Source organism: Excalfactoria chinensis, chromosome 2 (assembly GCF_039878825.1).
Source record: "Excalfactoria chinensis isolate bCotChi1 chromosome 2, bCotChi1.hap2, whole genome shotgun sequence".
In the NCBI taxonomy this organism is placed as follows: domain Eukaryota; kingdom Metazoa; phylum Chordata; class Aves; order Galliformes; family Phasianidae; genus Excalfactoria; species Excalfactoria chinensis.
In genome coordinates this window covers 120,099,912-120,120,875 of record NC_092826.1, presented here as the reverse complement: position 1 = coordinate 120,120,875, position 20,964 = coordinate 120,099,912, and positions in this window count along the sequence as shown.

Sequence of the window (20,964 nt, the reverse complement as noted above, 5' to 3'; positions counted from 1 at the left end):
AATATCATTGAATGGCCTGGGTTGGAAAGGACCACAATGATCATGGAGTTCCAACCCCCAACTATCAAACCTATTGCACTGGTTTTAAAGCTCGAAGCCCAGAGGGTGTTGGAAATAATATACATTTTAGAGACATTATAAATCACCAAAACGATGGGCTTTGGGTAAAAGGCTTTCATAGCAGCATTTTAAACATGTTTTGTTCTTTGCTTTCCTAAAAGCAACACCGCTTTTATCGCTATTGGAATGAGAGAGCACACGTCTTGTACTGTGATGGCAAAGGAGGTTTTTCCATAGGGAAATGAGTAAGTCTCTAATTTATAATGGAGGATATCTTCTTTTTTTCTCAATTTACATACACACTGAGAAATTTGTGCTTTAAGGAGCTGATTAAATGTCATGAAATGCAGGCAGGATAACATGAGTCGCTCATTCTAAAGTTACTTCAACCTAAAGGGCTTTGTTTTGCACTGGGGAAAATATTGGCAATGTTTATCTCCAAAGAAAAAAGGAGATCTCTCTCTTCATCTCTACTTTCTTTTGGACAATATGGGTGTTTTCTTTTTACTTTCTTTGTTCAATTCCAGTGTTTTTAACTCTAATATTTTTAACGTAACTCAGGAAAAAAGAGAAACAACTACCGAACTGTGTTTAAACCAGGAAAATCCAAACGTGTTACCTGGACTGGAATTAAATTGCAATTAAGCCACAAGGAAACAAAGATGAAATTCTGTTATGTGCTGTGTATAATCCGTAGGCACAAAAACGAGGTCTGTGGAGTTGCTGGAAACAGCAAATGATGCGGTGGTGTGGAAATGGGTAACAGGCAACTACCAGAATGAGCGTAAAGCAGTCGGTGGTGGCAATACCAAGAAGTGTGATGAACAGCTCGAGGCTTTCAGAAAGGATGAGACGCTGCTTTGTTCTGCTCTGTGCCTTCCATCTGCGTTCTGGGAGCAGAGGTTCTGCTGGGCACTCTGGTGCTGAGCTTACCAAAGGGTTCCGCACGGCCACCCTTCAGAGCACAAACGTTTGTACAGCTTTGGGAACAGGAGTTACTTTGGTTATGGGTTATTGCTGGGGTTTGGTTGTTTGCTCACAACTTCAGTCTGATGATTCAGCATGATTTCGAACCTTCCTTTTTTTAGATATTTAACCTCAAGAAAACACCTACACTGACGGGACGGCAACCATCACAGGAGAGGCATAAGTCAGTTCTTGTGAACACAAATATTTAGAAGAAGGCAGAATTTATTTCAAAGCAGCAGCATAAATTAACGCTTTTTGGAAGTTCCCTTTGGTGAGCTGAGGGAGGTTTTCTAAACAAAGCCGTTGGGATCTGCACTGCACAGAGCATTAGGTCTGAAAACATCTCCCAGACACTGCATCTCCTTGTGAACTTGGGCAGGGACCATTTTCAGCTCTCAGTAGCTGTGTGTCAAAATGAGCAATAAAGGGATACTCAATATCTTAAAACTACCTTTAATGAAGCAGGAGCATAATGAGAAACGTGATACCATTGAATGCTGTGAATTAATTCCAATACTACCAGCTAAAATACTTTCCATATGTACCCTCTTAGATAGCTGAACAAGAACACAAAAGCACATAAATCGTATTTACAGAAAAATGAATCATTGACAGAAGGAATTAATATTAACATAACGTTTTAACTAATTCAAGTGAGAGAAAATGCCGTCTAACCAATGGAAGATGCTGGTGAGCGCTGTAGAGCTGGTGGTGATGAAGGTATCTGAGCCAATTACCTGATGATTGTTTGGTTTATTTTTCTTTCAATCAGAGCCTTTGTTTATAGCAGATAATTTTATGTTTTACAAATTGTATCCTTCCATTAGTACAGTAATAAACTGCACTGTGGGACTATTATTTTTCAGTACAAACAACTGTGACTCACCGTTGGGCATTTCGGCACACACAGGTTTCCCCATATGTGCGTACAGTTTGGCAATTGCCCATCACAGGAGTGCTGAGAGTGGTGCCACGTGCAGTGCCCACCTCCAGACTGCTGCACCATCGCTCCTTCCACACCTGCGTCTTCCTGGGAGCACACCTGCAAGATCCAGCAGGCAGGTTTCCGCCCAGCTCTGTGCACAAGAGCTGAGGAACTTCACCAGCTTCCTTCAGAAGGTTCAAGGAGTATCTGGACAGTGCTCTCAGACATATGGTCTGATTTTTGGGTGGTCTTTTGTGGAGCCAGGAGTTGGACTTGATGATGCTAATGGGCTCCAACTCAGGATAGTCTGTGATTCTATGATCAGTGAGAAAAACCAGAGCACCGAGAGCTGAAGCAGGAGACCCGGTGCTGTGGGCTAGCACAGAGGAGGATGAACAGTGGCAGCTGGCTAGTGCTGGTGGCACGCCTGGTGCTGGAGAGCTGGCAGCCAAGCCATGCTGAAGCAGCACTGCCTCCAAATCCCTGGCAGGAGGGATAGTGGGCAGCAAGCAGCGGGTGCCAGGACGGGCACAGCCAGCTCCCCCACGGCCACGCACACCCAGCTCCAGGAGCCACTGCCATCTCCCATCTGCGGCCCTGGCTGGCACGACTCCGCCCAGCCCTGGTGCTGAGCCTGGGGTGCTGGCTAGGCCTAAGGATTAATGTTTTAGAAGGATGCTCACAGAGGCACCCAGCAGCTGGCAGGAGCCAGTGACTGAGTATGGCTCTTCCAAGCATTTTCCCAAGATCACAGACATTGCTGGATGACACTGTGCTCTTCTACGCTTCTTAGGAGTGATACTTGGCATGGATAAGACTCCCTTATGCCTTTCTGTTCTCTTTGTTTCACTGGCTTTTCCACCTGCTTCAGATAAGTAGGTGTATATACATCTATGTACATATATATTCAGTTTGTGGTCACATCTTACTTTCTTCATGTGCTTTGTACATTCATCTCTTAACCTCTGTTTTCCGTTCAGTGTAGGAGAGCCAGATCTTTAGCTGTGAAAACTGACATTGTCCATTACAGCTTCCAAAGAAAACCCTGTTTGACTCACACACCAAACCCCTAAACTTCTGCCTTTCAGCTTTTAAAAAGTGACTCATGATGTGACTTATTTTAGATGTAGCTACGATCAGAAATGTTGGCTAAAGAAAATAGTACTTTACTCGGCTGGTCTGGCCCATAGTAAACTCAGCTTATCTGCTGGTAACGGTGACTAATACAAGATTTTATAGTTTTTTCTTCTGTTAGTGCTACATGGAAAGGGTGCAGACTTTGAGTGCAGATAACGAAGGGTACAACTTCTTAAATTTGTTCCAATTGTGAGTTTCCTTTCATCTTTCAGAGAGAGCCCAGCCTACCCGACAGTCCCCACGACTCTCAGCCGGTGAGGCCTGAAGCTTCCATGAGTTTCACTTGGGAATTCCCTGGATTCGATCTGAAAATCACCAGCCCACCCAGACCTCAGCGTGTGCCATCTGTACAGCCACACTGCACAGAGATTGCATATTGATTCTTGCTCGGTAAAAAATGGAACGCTTGTAACAGTGTGCAGGAAAACCTGTTGTGTGGGATGGGAGCACACTCACAGTATGGTACCACTGTAAGCCAGTGCACATTTAGCTGATAAATCACATGGAAACAGGACCACATACGGCCTCTGTTGTCAGTCAGCAAAAGAAACAAATAAGAATTAAACAGAAATAACGCAACATTTGACTGTAGAAAAAAAATGAATAGCGTAAAACTGCTGCAAGCAGGAAAGAAAAGTGTTGTCCCAAAGCGTCAAGAAGCATTGTGCCGTATAACCCATCATGCTGTGTTGCCCACTGTGCCATGTAACCCATCGTGCCATATATACCTGCCAACTGATGGAGGTGAGGAGCAGCTGTGTTAGGAAGCCACATTTCACTGTTCAGACATAACAAAGTTACTGCTGTGTCAGTGGCTGATTTATCTGGATCTCTCCAGCTCTATCAGATCTGTGTTGTTTCTTGATCTGTATCAAGAACCAGTTGGCCTAATTTGTGGCACTGATCTATGTTAGATATTAAATTATGCTTCCCAAACGTAAACCTGAAGCACAAACATCCTAGAGCAGGGTCAGGTAAGCACAAGAAGCAAACACCTTTTGGGAATGATCAGATGCTGCTCCAGAGAATGGAGTGACCGTCCCCATCCAGCTTATGTATGAATGATGATGTACAACCCCCGAGGGCAAAGGTGGTCATACTTACTGGCATCAACATGGCTGTCCCAGAGTGCATAAGGCTTTGCATAAGGAAGTCATTTTGTATATTCTGGAAGAGCCTGAGCACATGGAAGCCCTGTAGCTGACTGCTTTCTGTCCTTTAATAACAGTGTTTGATGCTGATCATGCTGTAGCTACAGTGTCACACCAGCACCCCCACCTGTGTCCTCCCAGTGAGTTTGTAAATAGGCAGCTACAGTTTGGAAAGGAGAAAACCTGGTCTGCTATACACACCTCCATGGATGAGGAGGCTGAGACAAGAAGGGACTTTGAGAACAACACAAAACTGGTAGGAACGACATCAAATTAAACCTGCCAGTATTATTCACTTCTGCGTGTTACCCATTGATGGCACCCATGTGCGAACTGTCATAGATGATGAATACAGAGCCACCAGTGTGATGCAGCGTCAATGCACCCACACGACTAAAATACCCACTCACTTTAAACTAGAGACTATATCTAGATAAGGCCATGATGGTTATTACATTCCCTACAAAACTGACTGTATCGGCCATACCTCTATGCAGTTAAAACTGTTTGAGTCTGACAGAACAGCTGCTGTTGGGTAGCATGGAGGCTGTTGCAGAGTCTTCATCTGACTCGATGCCATAAACACAGGCCATGTTGTCTGGCAAACACCCTCTTATTGCCCATGACACAGCCTTAGAACGACAGCCTAGAAAGTGCTAGCGAATCACAGCCACCACTTTGTTGATTTTATTCTTCCGTATGTTTGTGCAGACCTCACTGTTTCTACAGCGGGCATAAAGTGCCATGTATGCTTAAGTCATGCAGATAACAGGGGCTATAAAGTATTGCTGTCCACTGCTTCACTGTTTGAAGTGAAAGTCAGACTCTGCAGGTAGAGGGTGGTGTGTTTTCAGGGTGAAAGCACTTCTGTTGGTGTTCAATGTGATCTCACGGCACGTGGATTTACATGCATAACTAACTTCTACTAAAACCAATCAATGCTGCTTGCATAAATGCCCTTGCTTGTCCACAGGAATAATGTATCCCTTAAGGCTGCAATACATTTTAATCTGTTTAGTAAATGTAATGCAATACTACAGTATGAAAAAGACTTGGGAAACTGACGTTGAACATGCAGTAACTCATTTTAGGAACATTCCAGGTTCATAAATACACGAACTGTTCATTATCCACACATACCAGCAAGCTTCTATCAAATATAATTATGCACTAGATTATGTGCAATGGATGACTGCCAGTGTTCCCTGTCAGTACGACCACTGTTAGGAGATGGTCAGCTTCAGGTATGCAGTCTGCCTTTCTTAAACTGGTTTAGCAAACTAACATTGTGTGCTCATGGCTGGTGCAAGCAATGTGCAGTAGAAGTGGACGCTGACACCAGGATGTCACAATTTCAGTTTTTACATGGGATTTCAGGTACCAGACTTTAAAACTCATCTTTTAAAAAGCCCTCCAGCTGCACTGGATTGGAACAGAGATCTCAGTAGTGCACTGATAGCGTTTAATAACATATGCCTTGGAGAGGAGGCATTATCAGTTCCCTGCCCTGCTATTACTTTTTCAAAGTAGAGGAAGCAGTCCAATGCCAAAAACTTGGGTTAAGAACCTCATGTTCAAGTCTCTTGTCTTGCTCCTGCAAAGGGGGGGATCGATGTGTGCCACAGTCAGCACCGCTCTGTGAGCCCATTGCCCCTATTCACCTACGGGATGCTGCAGAGCGCTCTACATGAAAGAGCACCCTATATTTATGACCATGAATAAACTCTTTTATCTCTCCCTAGCTAAGAGTATCCCAAGCTTTAATAGGAATTGCATCACCTTCCAAGCGTGGGTGTACACAGGCACACATGCGTGTACACACACAGCTCAAATATTTTGCTCCGAACAAGACCTAACAGCACTGACAGAACTCATGAAGTATTATAAAGAGATGACATGAAGGAGACAAAAGTTACCTGAGGCTTGAACTGCATAACTGCGTATTTTGTGATAATATAATTATGTAGAAATCAGATTTAATGGGAGGGCTGCTCCAAAAGTAATGCCTTCTATTTTATGGTAGAGGTTGGGTGGTTGGTTCCCACCAATATTCCATTACATTTTGTTGCTGTGCAACAGATGGCAGCAGAAGGGTGGTCTGACGGAATGGTATCTGACATGGGAGTGCAGATGAAGTAAAGGTGTGGAACTGAATTTCTCCATGTGGAAAAAATGGCACCCATTTATCTCACTAACACTTGCTGAATGTTTATGGAAACCAAATAGTAGACGCGAGCACAGTGAGGTGATGGGTGGTGTGTTTCAGCTGTGCTGTGTGACAGTGGATCACCTCTACTGGTGCTGAGTTTTGATGAGCGCAGCGTGCAGCTCTCGTTCATCACTGGTGAAAGTGCATTGCTAATGGCAGTGTCTGTATTGAAAAATAGTGATTTGTAGCTGAGAATTTGCTCTATCAATAGTGTCATTGTGCTCTTTGTTGTAGTTTCCATGGAAATATAGAGGAGGCTTTACCATCAGAGTGACCTATGTAAAGGACAGAATTATGAACAAAATTGTGCTGAATGCTGGGGCTCCTTCTAATCCGAGAGAGCTGGGTGTGCTGCAGGGCTCCATGTCAAGACAGGACCTGGGTATGCACCACTCACTCCCTTCTTGCTTCTTTGCCCATTCTTTATGCCACGAATCCCACAGAAGGTAAACCCAGATTCCTGGCTGGACAGGACCTGCCACTGGGATGGTCAGAATATACCACTGACTTACTGTGGGGTTTCACTGCAGGCTGACTTACACGTACTTCTGACATTTCTGGACTGAGACTGCTATTATTTGTTTGATTTCCTGAAAGCTGGGTCACATCAAAATTTACTGCACATACTTTATAAATACTTAGGGGGAAAAAAAAACAGAAGCAAGAACAGAAAGCAATAGAAGAGACACATGTACACAGATGGCTTCACCCAGCCTTTCCATCACTGGTGTAAGAGCAGCTCTCATCGAAGTCTTCCTGTCTGCTTCTCTGATTAAGTTCTCCAGTCTGTTTTCATGTCATAACTGAGAACATCCACCAGATCTGCCCCTTGGCACTGCTCAGAAGCAAATCTCTCTCTATTAACACTATGACTGAATGTTTTGGTTTATTCTTACATACGGACAGATTCTAGGAAATACTAGTGCATCAAAATGCTTCTGGCAAGGAATTCAGATGCCCAGATTTGTAATCGCCATCCTGAAAACTCCCACTCTCCTTCTGCTGAAGGTTCAGAGTACTTCTTTCAGTCAGCCAGGTTTCTGGGTCTGGGGCTGAAGCTTCAGCACAAGGTATGAACGTCCGGTAGTAACATGGTTCAAAAGTCATTTAAAAGATCGACCCAGAACAATAGGCTTCTCACAAGTCTATCTGAAGGCAGAAGTTGGACTGGTTTCTCAAGCACACGTTTGCACATGGCTTCCACGGTCCTTGAAAGCTCTCAACGGCTGTGAGCAGCAGCTCTGCTGTCACACCTGCCATTTGGAGCAAGCCAGATTGCTGCAGTTAAAAACTGAAGGTGTTCTCATATTTATTGTATAATTGGGGTGCTTCCAATACCAATAACACTGTTACTGGAGACCGATAATCCATGATAAGAATCTTGTAGCGATTCTCACTCTTTTATTGCATGAACGTGGGGTGGGTAAATACAAATGTGCTGCATAGTAACCGCCCTTTCTCATGCATAAAGGAAAATAAGCCACAGGGCACCACAGAAAATATTGCTTCTGTCAAGGTTCTGCCTCCTCAGAAAATCAGAATCCCTTTCTTTGCTCTTCTAAAACCAGTGTTAGTGGTTGGGGTCAGGTGCCAGATGATCTTTTTATTACATGTTTCTCGCCATGCTTTACATCACTGAAAAATGCATTTCTCAGCATATAGAGATGCTTTCTAAGATAGGAAATGTGTTTTCATCCTCCAAGCACAAATAATCCCTAGCTATCAGGAACTACAGTGTAATGACAAGCATAGCCTCTTTCAGAGGCATGGAGGGAGAAAGAGACAGGGTACTTGATCTCTTACACTTAAAACTTGGGCCCAGTGTGATGTGCAAGAGTAGAAGTGTTCATTCTGAAAGAGTTTGGGTTCAGCCAGCCACAAAACATTGCTCTGAGCAGTCCCTCACCGTGAGGAGCTGAACTCCCCAGCACCGGATGGAAAGGTTTGTGTCCCTTGTACCTCCCAAAGAGGCTCAGTAACTTTATTGGACTGAACCAACTGCTAATTAGTCGGGCAATTTGCATGCACGGTAATGACGTCTGCAATATTTATTTTTTTGTTTTAACTAGGAGCAACCGTAACAAGGGATGAAGCACGGAGCTAGTTGGAAATCTAGACACAGGGATGCATCAAAAGCGACAGCTTTTTGAATGGGTTGTGACAGCTCCTCTAAAAAATCTATTTAAAGTTCAAGGGAGAAAAGCATGCAAATGGGAGGCCTGGCTTTCAAATGTCTACCCAGCAGCTTGCAAGAGCTTCCAGGGGAGCTGCTGGGAATTCGAAGGCTGCTCAGGACTCCAAGGATTTTATAAAACACATCTATTATTTAGATGTCTAACTTGAGGCTCCTGCTTCCAAAGTCAGGTTTTGTATCTCCATAATGGGTTGGAGACTTATTCATGTACAAAAAGAAAGAGATCTGAGGATTACTAATTTCTCTCACTATCCATCAACAACGTTTTTGTTTTTCATCGCTCAGAAAACCCATCCAGCCAATAACAAAGAAAAAAAAGATGGAAATGTAGGAGTGCTGCACACGAATCAGCTCTTTAACCTAATGGCTCAACACAGAAAAACATAGGAATGAAACCAGTAACTGCGGTTGTTGCTTATCAGCTATACAACAAGAAATTTGACTCAGCAAAGTGAGCTGCCAGTGCTGCACACATCAGATCAAGCAGACAACTGTCTTTTGCTGCAGCTTAATATGCAATGCACAAACTTAAAATGGAACTGTGAAGCGGTTATGCTGGAAGCCCACCACAGTACTAAGAGACCTTAAAAAGTTATTGACGTGAAACATTTTTGTCTTCAGATGTGCTGGACTTCAGAGACTTGGAAACTCTATTTTTCTTAGTTGTTTCATGTTTTGGCAAACAGAAAAAGGTGCACGGCTCTCGAGAAAGACTGAGTTTATTGTTTAATGAAACTGAAAAGTTAGAGTTTGGAAGTAAGCGAACGAAGTTACTGAGAATTTAGCATTCTGCTTGGCAGCAAAAAGTGTAAACCCCACTCCTGCAGTATATCCACACCAGCTCGGGCATTCAGAATAGATGTAGGTTGCTCTGAAATGAACATGTCCTATTTTTTTTCCATGGAAACTACAACATATACAAGGAGTGCAATAATGCTGTTTCGCAGAGAAAATCCTCATCCACAAAACACTGTTTTTCAGCAAAGTCACCACTATCAGCTACACATCTTCACCAGCAAGGAACAGGAGCCTGCATTCCACACTCACAAAAATCTGCATTTGGCATTCTGAGCAAGAGCATGAAAGTAGGAGGCATTACTTTCAGATCAGCCCTCACAGAAGTTGAGGAACTTACTATGTGTTTTCCACATGGAAGCAGTGTCACTGGAGATGTGTGCCAGGGCAGCTGAAAGCCTTCAACTGTTACAACTGGATCCACAGAGAACATGCCAGAGAAAATGGATCTGGGTAACTGGGCTGCCGTGAATGGGGTGGCTGAACCCACTGAGGTGGGAGGCTGGGCCTTCCCTGCCACCTCAGAAATCTATAGCATTCATTGGAATGGGCTTTTGGCTGCACAGAGAAGTAAGTGAAGCAGAGGACAAGTTTTGAAAATATTTCAGAGCTCACAACACGCAACTTCAAATTTGTAACTGCAAAAAGCAAACACATTCCAAAATACCTTCTTTTAAATGCCTAACATGAGGTTATTCAGATCAGCTTCTGGGATCCCAGGCCTAAAGCCCTCTGTGGTGCGCTGCTCCCTCAGCCTGCCAGGCATCTCAGTTCTGGGCTGCTTCTGATCTTAATTAGAGAGGAATAATGATACAAGGGATCTTCTTTCACAAACCCCAGAAGGGAGGATAAGAATTATAAAAGGTAAAGGAATACTTCAGACTGAAGGAAGTAGGGATTATGAATTACAGGAAATATACTATTATATTAAACGTTCTTGTAAATAGTCATAGTTTGCTTCTTATCAAAGGCTTGCTTTTAGTTCCCTGTTCTACTAACTGCCTTTTGAAATGGATCCCAGGACTCAGTTCCTTTTGAGGCTGTTCGTTTTATCCAGTGGTGGGAGATTAATGTAAGAAAACAGGAAAAAATACTTTGCCTCAAAGAGTGCCAAGAAAGGTAGCTGAATAACAGCACTTTGCAGGCAAAATCCTATACTGACTACATTTTGAGCAGAGCCACTGGCTGCAGTAAGGGCTGGAATGAGTGCAACTCAGAAGTTGGCTCTGTCTGACAGAAGAAAGGAACATCTTTTGACTTTTGAGTTGGGTATTTCTATACAAGTGTGAATTGCAATAATGTGTGTCAATTACATTTAGAGTCATTTGATCTTTGTTATTTTCGATTGGAATGGGCTTTGCTAATTCAATAGAGCCTTTGAGCACCTGGGTCCCACAGGACAAGCCTGTTATCAGTGCTCTAGGAAGCAGGATTTTAGAACAGTGATTCCTTCAACCAGGCTTCTGTCAGTGAAACACGGTAACGGTGCTGAGACACCGTCCTGCAAAATCTGATGATACAGCAAACTTCTGCAGTAATTGGAAACACACAGCTTAAAAATGCAATTTTTCTTTGTTAAACCATGAGGTGCATCTATCTCCCTGATCACCTGGATGACCGCTGCAGGTGGTGTGACATCCTGCCATCAGCCTGGGGCAGCAGCTTTTTTGCTAGGAGAGCCCTGCCATTCTGATGGGTTGGACTCTTTTGGGGACTCTTTGATCTGTAAATCCCCCACGGTGCAGAAAAAGCAAGAGGTTCCTAGAAGTCCTGCATTATCAGTTGGGTCAGAGACAGTCAGAGAATCTTGTGTAATTTTGAGATCTGATTTCTAAGAAAACTAAGAAGCTGAGAAACTAAAAGTAAGCAAAAATCAAAACAAGGGTGAATGTATTTTTCAAGATAGTAAAAAACACAGTCTGAATATGTTGAGAAAATCAGTAATCACCTTTTGTTTTCAGTTACATTTAAACTATGTCTCAAAAACTGAAGTTGGTTCTTATATCTGCAGAATCAGAGTGGTTGAGCTCTGAATGTGCTTTTGCAATACATATCCAGATCCTGCCCAGGCAGGGCTGCACAGAGCCAATTGCCCAGAGCCACATCCAGGTGACATCTAAGCACCTCTGAGGATGAAGGTTCCTCAGCCTCTCTGGGTAATGTGAGACAATTGTCTGTGGATAAAATGAGTGAAAAGAGAGACTTAGTTCTTGCCTCCTATCGGGATTTACAAAGATACATCTCACTTCTGTGAATCAGGGATTTAGGATGGATATCATCATCTGCTTCTTTCTATCTGCTGCTTCACACGTGAATGATATCCATGACCTAATGGTTCTTGTCCACAGGGAAAACTGATTTAGGGAACAAAGTAGGGGAAAGGACAATAAACGAGAGGAAAAAAAACTCAACTATAATAAGGGTTTGGTGAGACTGCGGAAAATGAAGATTGTGAGTAGAAATGTGCTTTATTCCCTGCCAACATCTGCAAAAGAATGTGGGAGTTTGATGGGTGGAAAGATTGAGATCCACAATAGAAGGCTGAGCTTTGCGCTGTCTGTCTGTCTGTGTCTTCTCTGAGGTCTGGCCACCAAAGGTCAATGCATCCTACTCTTTGATGGTACTTTGCATAGCAAGGAAACTTACGGAAGACAATTCTTATTATTCCAATTTCTATGCCCTTATGCATATCTACTGTGGAACATTATTATTATTATTATTAAGCATCCTTAAATTTGGTGACAAATAAATAAGAGCAATGTTTGCTCTCTGGGCTCCCTCTTCTGGCTCTGGACTTGTAATTTTCTAATGAGAACTTTTCTTGGAATCATGTTCATTCCTGTTGTCAGTGGTGATGCTGATGCATAAAGAAGTAAAGAGGAAGTATTGGTAAACTAGGAGAGACTCCTTTCTTGCCCAAAGGAAGGAGTGAATCAGTAGGACAAGAACAGTTTAATATTTTTAAGGTGTGGTGGCAAAAGCAATTTTAAAAAGCAGAAGAATACTCTGCTAGTTGTTAACAAATGTTAGAAATGATGCAGTTGTAATGAAAGATTTTCCTGCAGATCCAGTAAATGCATAATGCGGTATTGCTCTTCAACCTCTGCATCGCATTTGTCAATAACAGTAGAACTGGGACCAAAATATTTATCTAGTTCAGAGATGCCTTTCTCCAGAATAGACCATAACAAACCGTTCTGAAGCCTAAGAGATGCAAATCTGGTCTCCAAATTCAGAAACACAATTATTTTCATTGACAAACACAACCACAACTAACGACCTGGCCATATCAAAAAGGGAATAGCACAGGAGCAGCACAGGGGTGCGTATTTGTCTCAGGGCATGCAAATACTATTTTTTTCCTGATCATTAAGGCCAGACAAGAGGCAGATGTTTGAGGAAAAAAATGAGTCTTTGGTTGTGGTGCCTTCTTTTTTTCTCATAAAAGCACTTGATACGGGTACAGAAAAAGGGTTTCAGGCCAGTAATAATATATCATTTTGTTTTGCTCTTTATTTTTCCAGCATTTAACGGCAGCTAAATGATCAAACTTAAAGGTTTTTTTTTGTGTTTGTTTGTTTGTTTGTTCTTCCTTTCCCAATCTGATAAACCTTGCAGAAATTTTAAAAAGTGCCTTAGAAAATCACTTTAAAAGGTACTTTATTCTGTGGGATAATTTACAGTTAACCACTGAGCAGGGTTTGAGGAGTACTGAGAGATCCCCTCTCATACAGAAGAGGGCAGGAGCTGTGGGTACCCATGAAAATTAGGTCACACTCCCCTTGGGACAGAGCTGCCAGACACCAGGTAACAGATTCCTTCTTTGCAGAACTTAAAATGCACAGGTACAAGCCGGCACGTTACCCTAGAGACCAACTGCAGCATAGTCTCATTGTTGCAGGATGCTCTGGGCAGGTGTCAGTTCTCTGCAGCCACCCAGCCTTGAAACCCAAGAGATTTGTGGGTGGCAGGGGCTGCCCAGCTGCACCTGATCCACTTGCATTTACTCCTCAGCTGTTTTTCTGAGCCACAAACTGATTTTTCTGTACAAGTGCTGGAGTTCTTAGCACAGGCAACTCCAAAGCAAGGGGTTGGTATATGAAAGGTCTGCACTATGCTCAACACTCAGCATTACTTCTACTAAAAGAAAAGGGCCAGTCCTAAGAGTTTTACATCTTTCATCTGTTCTAACATGATTTAGAGGCTGAAAATGGAAAGAAGCTAGAAGAACATAACAGGTGATTACTGATCTCCAGCAGCTCTCCTTGAATTATTCCCAGTAGGCACAGTTTCAGGACAAATGCAAGTGATTTTGTGATAGGAAATGTTAGCTAACAAGACGTGGAACTGGCAAAAATGCAAAAATACACTTGGACATTTCCCTATCCAGGCAATAAACCAAGTGATTTACCTTTCTTCACTTACCGTTATCATGAGATGATGGAATTTAAGAACTGTCAGACTTGATGCTAGCTCTAGATGACTGGGTCTCAGGTGTAATTTCTCACACAAGCTAGGTAATTACGTACTTATTATGGATTCTAAACATCAGAGGAGAATGAAATGAGATTCATAGCCAGTGATGAAGCAAGCTGAGAAGAGAAAGTGGGAAAAGTTCCTTCAGTGATATTGTTTAAGACTACAAAAGAGTAGCATGAAGATTAAAGTAGATGTGAAAACAAAGCTCTGAAAGAAGGCAGAAGACAGCTGATGAGGAAGGGTACTCAATTTGTGCGACGTGGGCACAGGTGAACGGTTTAGACACTCAAATGAGGAGTCAATGCATTTTGCAGTGGGAAAGAGGACAGCAGTCACCATGTGGAGGAATCATTCAGATCAGACAACCCAAAGAGAGAGAAAATGATACGATAATGTTGCCAGTACTGGTCTTACCTCAAAGAAGAAAAGTGTTAGATCTGCAAGAAAACACTAAATCAAGCATCTTCCCAACTAGGCATTGTTTGTCACTATCAAAACTGTGCACAGCAAGACTTAGCCCTGATTTCCCATTCTACAGAACAGGAAGTCTGAGCAATCTTGTTATGGGGTTGGCTTGTATAGACATAAATGTTAACAAACAAAGAGCTGGTGAATGATCCTTCCTTAAAACCTAGCCATTTTCCTACTACCTCTTGCAGTGTTACGTTCCAGTCTGACTTGACATTGCTGAAGGAAATATTTCCTGCTCTTTCTCAGAAACTCACTGCCTTTGAGTTTGTCATTTTCCAGTTTTTGGCCTACTGTTGCACAGGTTCCCACCAGGTCCCCACCTGGGGACAGCCAATGGGACGGCGAGTTGTGAAATCCCTGAGAATTGTGAATGCTGTGTTGGGTGTCTTTCAACTTCTCTTTTCTTTAGGATTAAAGTTATATTAATCTTTATCACCTCTGCATACATCTGAGATCACATAGCCTCCAATATTTTCACTTAATGTTATAGAAATGTAAAGTTAAGTGGATACACAACAGATCTTACCAGAATCAAACTTATCTTTCCAAGGTCTTTGCTGTGTTGTGAGAATGGACACACTTTGTTACAGGTAAGGCATCACTGGTTTTAGAATCTCTATAAACCCGAAGGGCCGTTGCTTACATTAGTTGCTGACAGTAGATAGAAATACTTCTTACTGCAGTCCTATGTCTTTTTATTTTCACAAAGAATCAAAGTTTGTGAGCAGATGCAGTGTGTTTCAAGCATGACTTAGCAAATGTTGATCCAAAATTAGCTTTCAGCTCTGGCATTCTATCAGTTTAAACCATGGTATAAGAATGGAATGAAAAATTGCAGATGGAATTCCCTCTCCCCATATTACTTTTCCACGGCTATCTTGTTCTAATTAAACCCAAGATTTTACATCTTATCAAAGGCTTTGGAAAGCCAAGGCACTATTAAGATAGCCAGCAACTCCTATTCTTCTAGTTGGCATTTATCTCCGAATATACTACTTTTTCAAAACTAAAATTTACTTCCTCTTTCATGGCATGAGTTCTAAGCACTTCACCTGCCATACCTTACTATTATTTTTAATCACTCTGAAGAGCACCTGTTGCTATTACTTTGATTTTATCATTTAACAAATTTTTAATCCCTGCAAGCTGTTTGCCCAATGATCCATTATTATTTGACTTCCTTATTAGTTTATCAATTTGTTTTGAAATCCACATAAAGGACACCTTTCAGCTTCTCTTTATCTACACATTTTTAATCTACCCAAATCCTATCAAGGCAAGTTATGTTTACTTTCTCTTTACAGTTTCCGTAGGACTGTGATGAGACTGCATAGCCAAGCTGTTCCAAATTTTGTAGCATTCATTTTATTACAACAACAGAAATTCAGCAGCTTTTAACATTCTAGATACAACTTTTGCTCTGAAGGACATGTTGTTTACATTGCAATCTCTGATTTTTCAGAACTTGGTTTCTTAAGATTTCCATTTCCTACCCACCCCAGTGAGCAGTATCACAAAAGTGCTCAAGGTTGCTTCCAGGATGAGATGTGCACAGTCTATTGGTCAACATGTTTTTGCAGTCTCACTACTCTAGAATTTTCTGCTCTGGTATTTGTAGGAAATTTTTTACTAATTAGTCAGATTTAGAAGTCAGGTATCTATTGCTGTATTCTAAGTCCGCAAGGATAATACTGGAACATGAGACTGCAAGCCATGGTGCTAAAAGAAAAGCAAATACTTCATTGGGGGCTTTCTCTATTTTCTTGGTTACTGCTTCTCCAAGTTGCTGCTTGTTGTTAAAGGAGAAATGCTGCCTCTCCTGAAGAAGAGGTAGATATATCTTGGCCATAAGTGCTGTGACATCTTGTAAAAATAAGGTTGCAATAGCCAAGATCAGATTGGGACCAACTGTCCGATATTCTGACTGTTGTCTTGTTTCTTTTAGAACAAAGCTGAACTTTAACACATTTTAATTACAGATTACAAGGACTGAACAAGGCACTGCAATTTAGTTTGATCTCTGACAGCACAAGCCACATCTTTTTATTCTCACTGCATGGCAGTCCCTCAAGTGCTGTTCGACCTGTGCTGAATGTAATACCTTGTGTTTGACTATGCTAATTTTCACTAAAACATCTATTCTTTATTTATATACATCAAGAGATTGACAATCAACTATTCCGTTTGCACTTGTGTTCCAGTAGTTAACAATTTCAACGTGAAAACAGATATGCCTTCTTTTAAATACGTTATGTCATGGGTAGAGCCTATTTTTTTTCCTTTTAAAGCATCAGAAAGCCACTAAATGTCTGAATAAATAAATAAATAAATAAATGTACATATATACTGAAGTCCACTGTTAGGTATTTCATTTGGCACGAATGTAGTGTTACACTCCTCAGGACTCTTGAATGCTTTCAATGCTTGCTGCAGACAGGTATTGCTACATGCACCAGGCAAAGCAAGCCACCCGTAATTAATAATTACCTCGATACTAGCAACAGTACATAAAAGCTTCAGCATGGGAACTAGAAAAGAGTGGCCTATTTAATTGATGTGACAGGGAAATTTCAGTAAAATGAAATAATGTGAGTCTACAAGATTAATCCATGCTCTTATGAGCAATATCTTGAAATCCTTAAACCAACAGGCTTTCCTAAAGCTTTCTGTTTGCATTTTGTTCATTTACACTACTTGTGAATTTGCAGTTTGTTTGTTTTTTCTTTCCCATTTCATATCAAGAATTCCTGACTGAGGTTTACCAGCTACACAGACCTTGATGCTGCTGCTGCTGATCAGTCTTCAAAAATTCAGTAGATTGTGAATTACAAGAAAGAAAAAAAGTGTATGACAATCCTGAAATTGTCTCTGGTGAGCCGGACTATTGAGTGCATTGTAAAAGTCTGGAATACATCATGGTAGGAAAAACTATGAGGACCCTGAATTAATTAAAACAACACATTCATTAAAAAAAAAAAATATATTGTAAGATTTCTAAATGGTTTCTGATCTTTGCCAAAAGAAAGAAAGAAAAAAGTAATCACCTAATTTCCACATTCAGGAACCTACTATTGGCTTTAGCAAAGTCATTTTCTGGCACCCAGCAGTAATTGAGTTCTTTGAGAATTTCCTTCCTAATGCCAACTGAACTAGATAAAGTATGAATTGAACCCATTAAAAGAAATTGTTGAAACAGTGGGTCTCGTATCAGCTACCTTAACAGTTTCATTCCGCAGTACTTTTCTTTCTTTCCTTCTATCATTTTCTTTACCTTTTCTCTTACTTCTTTCTTTCATTCCTTCTTCTCCTCTTTCCCCCTGCCTTTCTTCCTCAGTTCTCATTTATTTACTAAACAAGAGGCCTGAAAATGGTTAAAAAAACCCAACCAAACAAAACCTAATAATAAACACGCTTCTGTAAAGACACCTAGAAAAAAAACTAAAACAAAAATGAAGAAGAAAAAAAAAAAAACACAATAAAAAATAGAACAATGTCTACAAAAAAAAGGCAGGATCCAAAGAAGATTTTGTGTAGACTCTGGGGAAATTTCTTGTTATTCTTTTTTTTTTTTTTCTAGATTAAAATTTTCTTCTCACTCGGAAATTATTAACTGAATAAATCAGCTAATGGCATGAGTCTGCCCTCTAAATTTTGTCTGGAAAAGTTGATCCAACGCGTGGTACAGCTGCAATAAAGCAGATCTCATATCTGAACTCAACAGTTATTCTCTCAGCTCTCTGGTGGGGAAGTCAGCTAACGAATACTCCAGATATTTAGTTTATTTTGAAGCATTCAAAGCATTTGGGAAACTTCCCTCTATTCACCCCAAACTCCTTCTTCTAGGATACTCGTTTTCAAAGTTTCCCATTATATACGCAGAAAAGCAACATATGTTTCTAAGAGCAACCTTATTCACATGTTTTATAGATTCTTGTGAAAGCTCGCATTGCGACCTGGAGCATGAGAAATGTCAAGCTTTATACCCTTTAAACAGTCTCAATGGAAAATCGCCTGCAGAGGCATCTATATTCCAAAAATACGTATTTAAATATGAATATGATTATTTGTGACCCATTACAGAGGCTTTGTGAGAGTGAATGAAATTGTTAAACCATTTTTTTTTAAGGTTATTAAACATGTACATGGGTACAGATTTCAAACATGGTGTATGATACTTTATTTTACCTTAGAGAGGGATGCCATACACTAATTTGAAATAATACGGGGGCTTGGTAAAGATGTGACTTTCTGCTGTAACAATTGAAGCCCAGATGTCCACAAAGCATTGCTCTGATCAGACTCTCAGAAGAAAGAAAACCGACATTGAATTGCTTGGTTGAAAATTTTGGCTGAACCAAAAATATACTTTCTATTATGCCAACAGCTTGGGAGATTAGCTCAGTTATTAGCAATCAACAATCCCATCTTTTGGCTTTCTTCAAATGAATGACTAAACTATAAAGATACTCATCACTTGCATTATAATCGTGATGTTCTTGTAAGAAATAAATAACAATAAATGACCTAACTGGGGATTAAATTGAGGTCTTTTGGCTACTATTCTTCTGCTGTTTTGTCGACTAAACCACTAAAGCATCTGTCTGACCTAATGTTTGTTTTGTTGATATAATTCACTAAGCCTATAATTTCAGATGAAGTCTACAAAGATAGTTGGATAATTCAGATCAGCCTGCCTGGGTAAATGAAAAACAACAACAACAACAAAAACCATTAGCCATTTTTAAAGAGTTTAGACCTCTCCTCCTACTTCAGTTGAGAGTAAACATACAGTAATATATCTTTATATAAACAAAGATTTTCAACGGTGTCAACACTTGAACATAAATCTTGATGAATAGTTGTAGGATGTGCATTAAAGGCAACATTATTTTTCCTCATACTCTTACTATTTCAATGGGAATAATTTTAGCTAGAACAACTCTTAGCATGCTTAGAATTGAATACATGACTGAACACGATAACATTAAGGAAATATAATAAGTAATATTTAACTTCATAGGATAGATAAGGACTATTAATGTTGAATGTGTAAGCTTTGATAATTAACAATGTCCTGCTAAACCATGGCATCTTAGTGACATAAATGCTTATAGCCTGCAAGAATCAGCAGAAAGAGCCATTCAGGCACAGCAAAAACTCTATGTAGAACAATCCTGAGCAAATCAGAGGATCTTCCTTCAGCAATCTCTTTTGAGTGGGCCCCATCAGAAGAACTGGGCTAGAAGAAAGGAGGAACCAAAACTGCCAGTCAGCTGTTGGCTTCCATCTCGCTGAACGATGGCCACCATGCCATGTGCAGTTCATGATGCCTGTAAAAATGGGTCTTCCCTGGCACGCTGTAAAGCCAGTGGGGTTTCTCAAATGTGACGTGTTCTGAACAGTCTTGATGAGGGCCATTTCATGAGACACTAGAGGCGTTATTACCTGCTGATCAGTCAGTGGTAATGGAAGAGAAAGCTCAGACTTCCTTGTGCTCTCTGGGAAAGCTGTGCTTGGTACAACCAATCACAACCCAAGCAATGTGAAAGGCAAACATCATTGTCTCATTTGCTCTGAACTCAGTTATAATCTCATCTACTAGTGTCAGGATCTCAAATACTAATAAGAATCAGTCTTCCTTTTTCTCTTGCATCCTGCATCACAATTTCCTCTAGTATCCATCTAGATTTTATTTACCCTACTCTTTTTCTACTACTTTTGCTTTCTGTCGTGTAGGAGCTTGGACCAGCCAGCCAGGACAAATCTAATCTTGCAACAGTTTGCTATGATTAGTTTAGCAAACTATGAGCCATTCCCAAGCAGCACAATCTTGGTTAATAAAACTCTCTCTGTTTTCCACAGACTAGCCAAAGGAAAGTAGGAGCCAACCACTCTGTAGAGCCAGCAGAGGAATTCCAGCATACAAGAATGGATGAGGGCTTTCTGTGCCATGTGCTGTACCTTCCAGCAACAGGAGCAATTGTGACACTTCCAAAATGAATTTTATTTATCTATTACTTGATTGGCACGCACACCTTCACCTCAAGAAGAGAGATTTTCTGCTTCTCAGCCATGGTTTCTGACAGCATCCTAATACTTGTTATTTTTTTAATCCCAAGAAGTATATTTGCACTAGCAAGACATGCTCATCCATCATCAGATAATTTATATAAAAGCTGTGAGGAGGAGGAGGACAGTAACATGTGGAATAAATCACTGTCAAGTAGAAAACCTGTTTTTTAAACATATCTCTATGTGTAAGAATATTTATAGGGCTATATAAAGCAGACCTTTCCCTCTGCTTTCCCCTTCAGAGAAAAGCCATTTCCTCAAGAATCATCAGGAAGATGCTTCCTTCCCTTTACAGCTGAACACTTCTATGAGGGTAGCCTTATTCTGGGAGAGTCATCACTATGCAGATACACCAGGCCAGCATCTCGCATCCCTCCTGACCTACCTGCACTGACCTCGTAAGAGCAGTCCCTTAAGAAAATAACATCCCACTGCAGCAGGACCAGGCTTCTGTAGAGCAGCTGACAAACGAAACAGTTGTGAGATATATCGTCTTTTATTG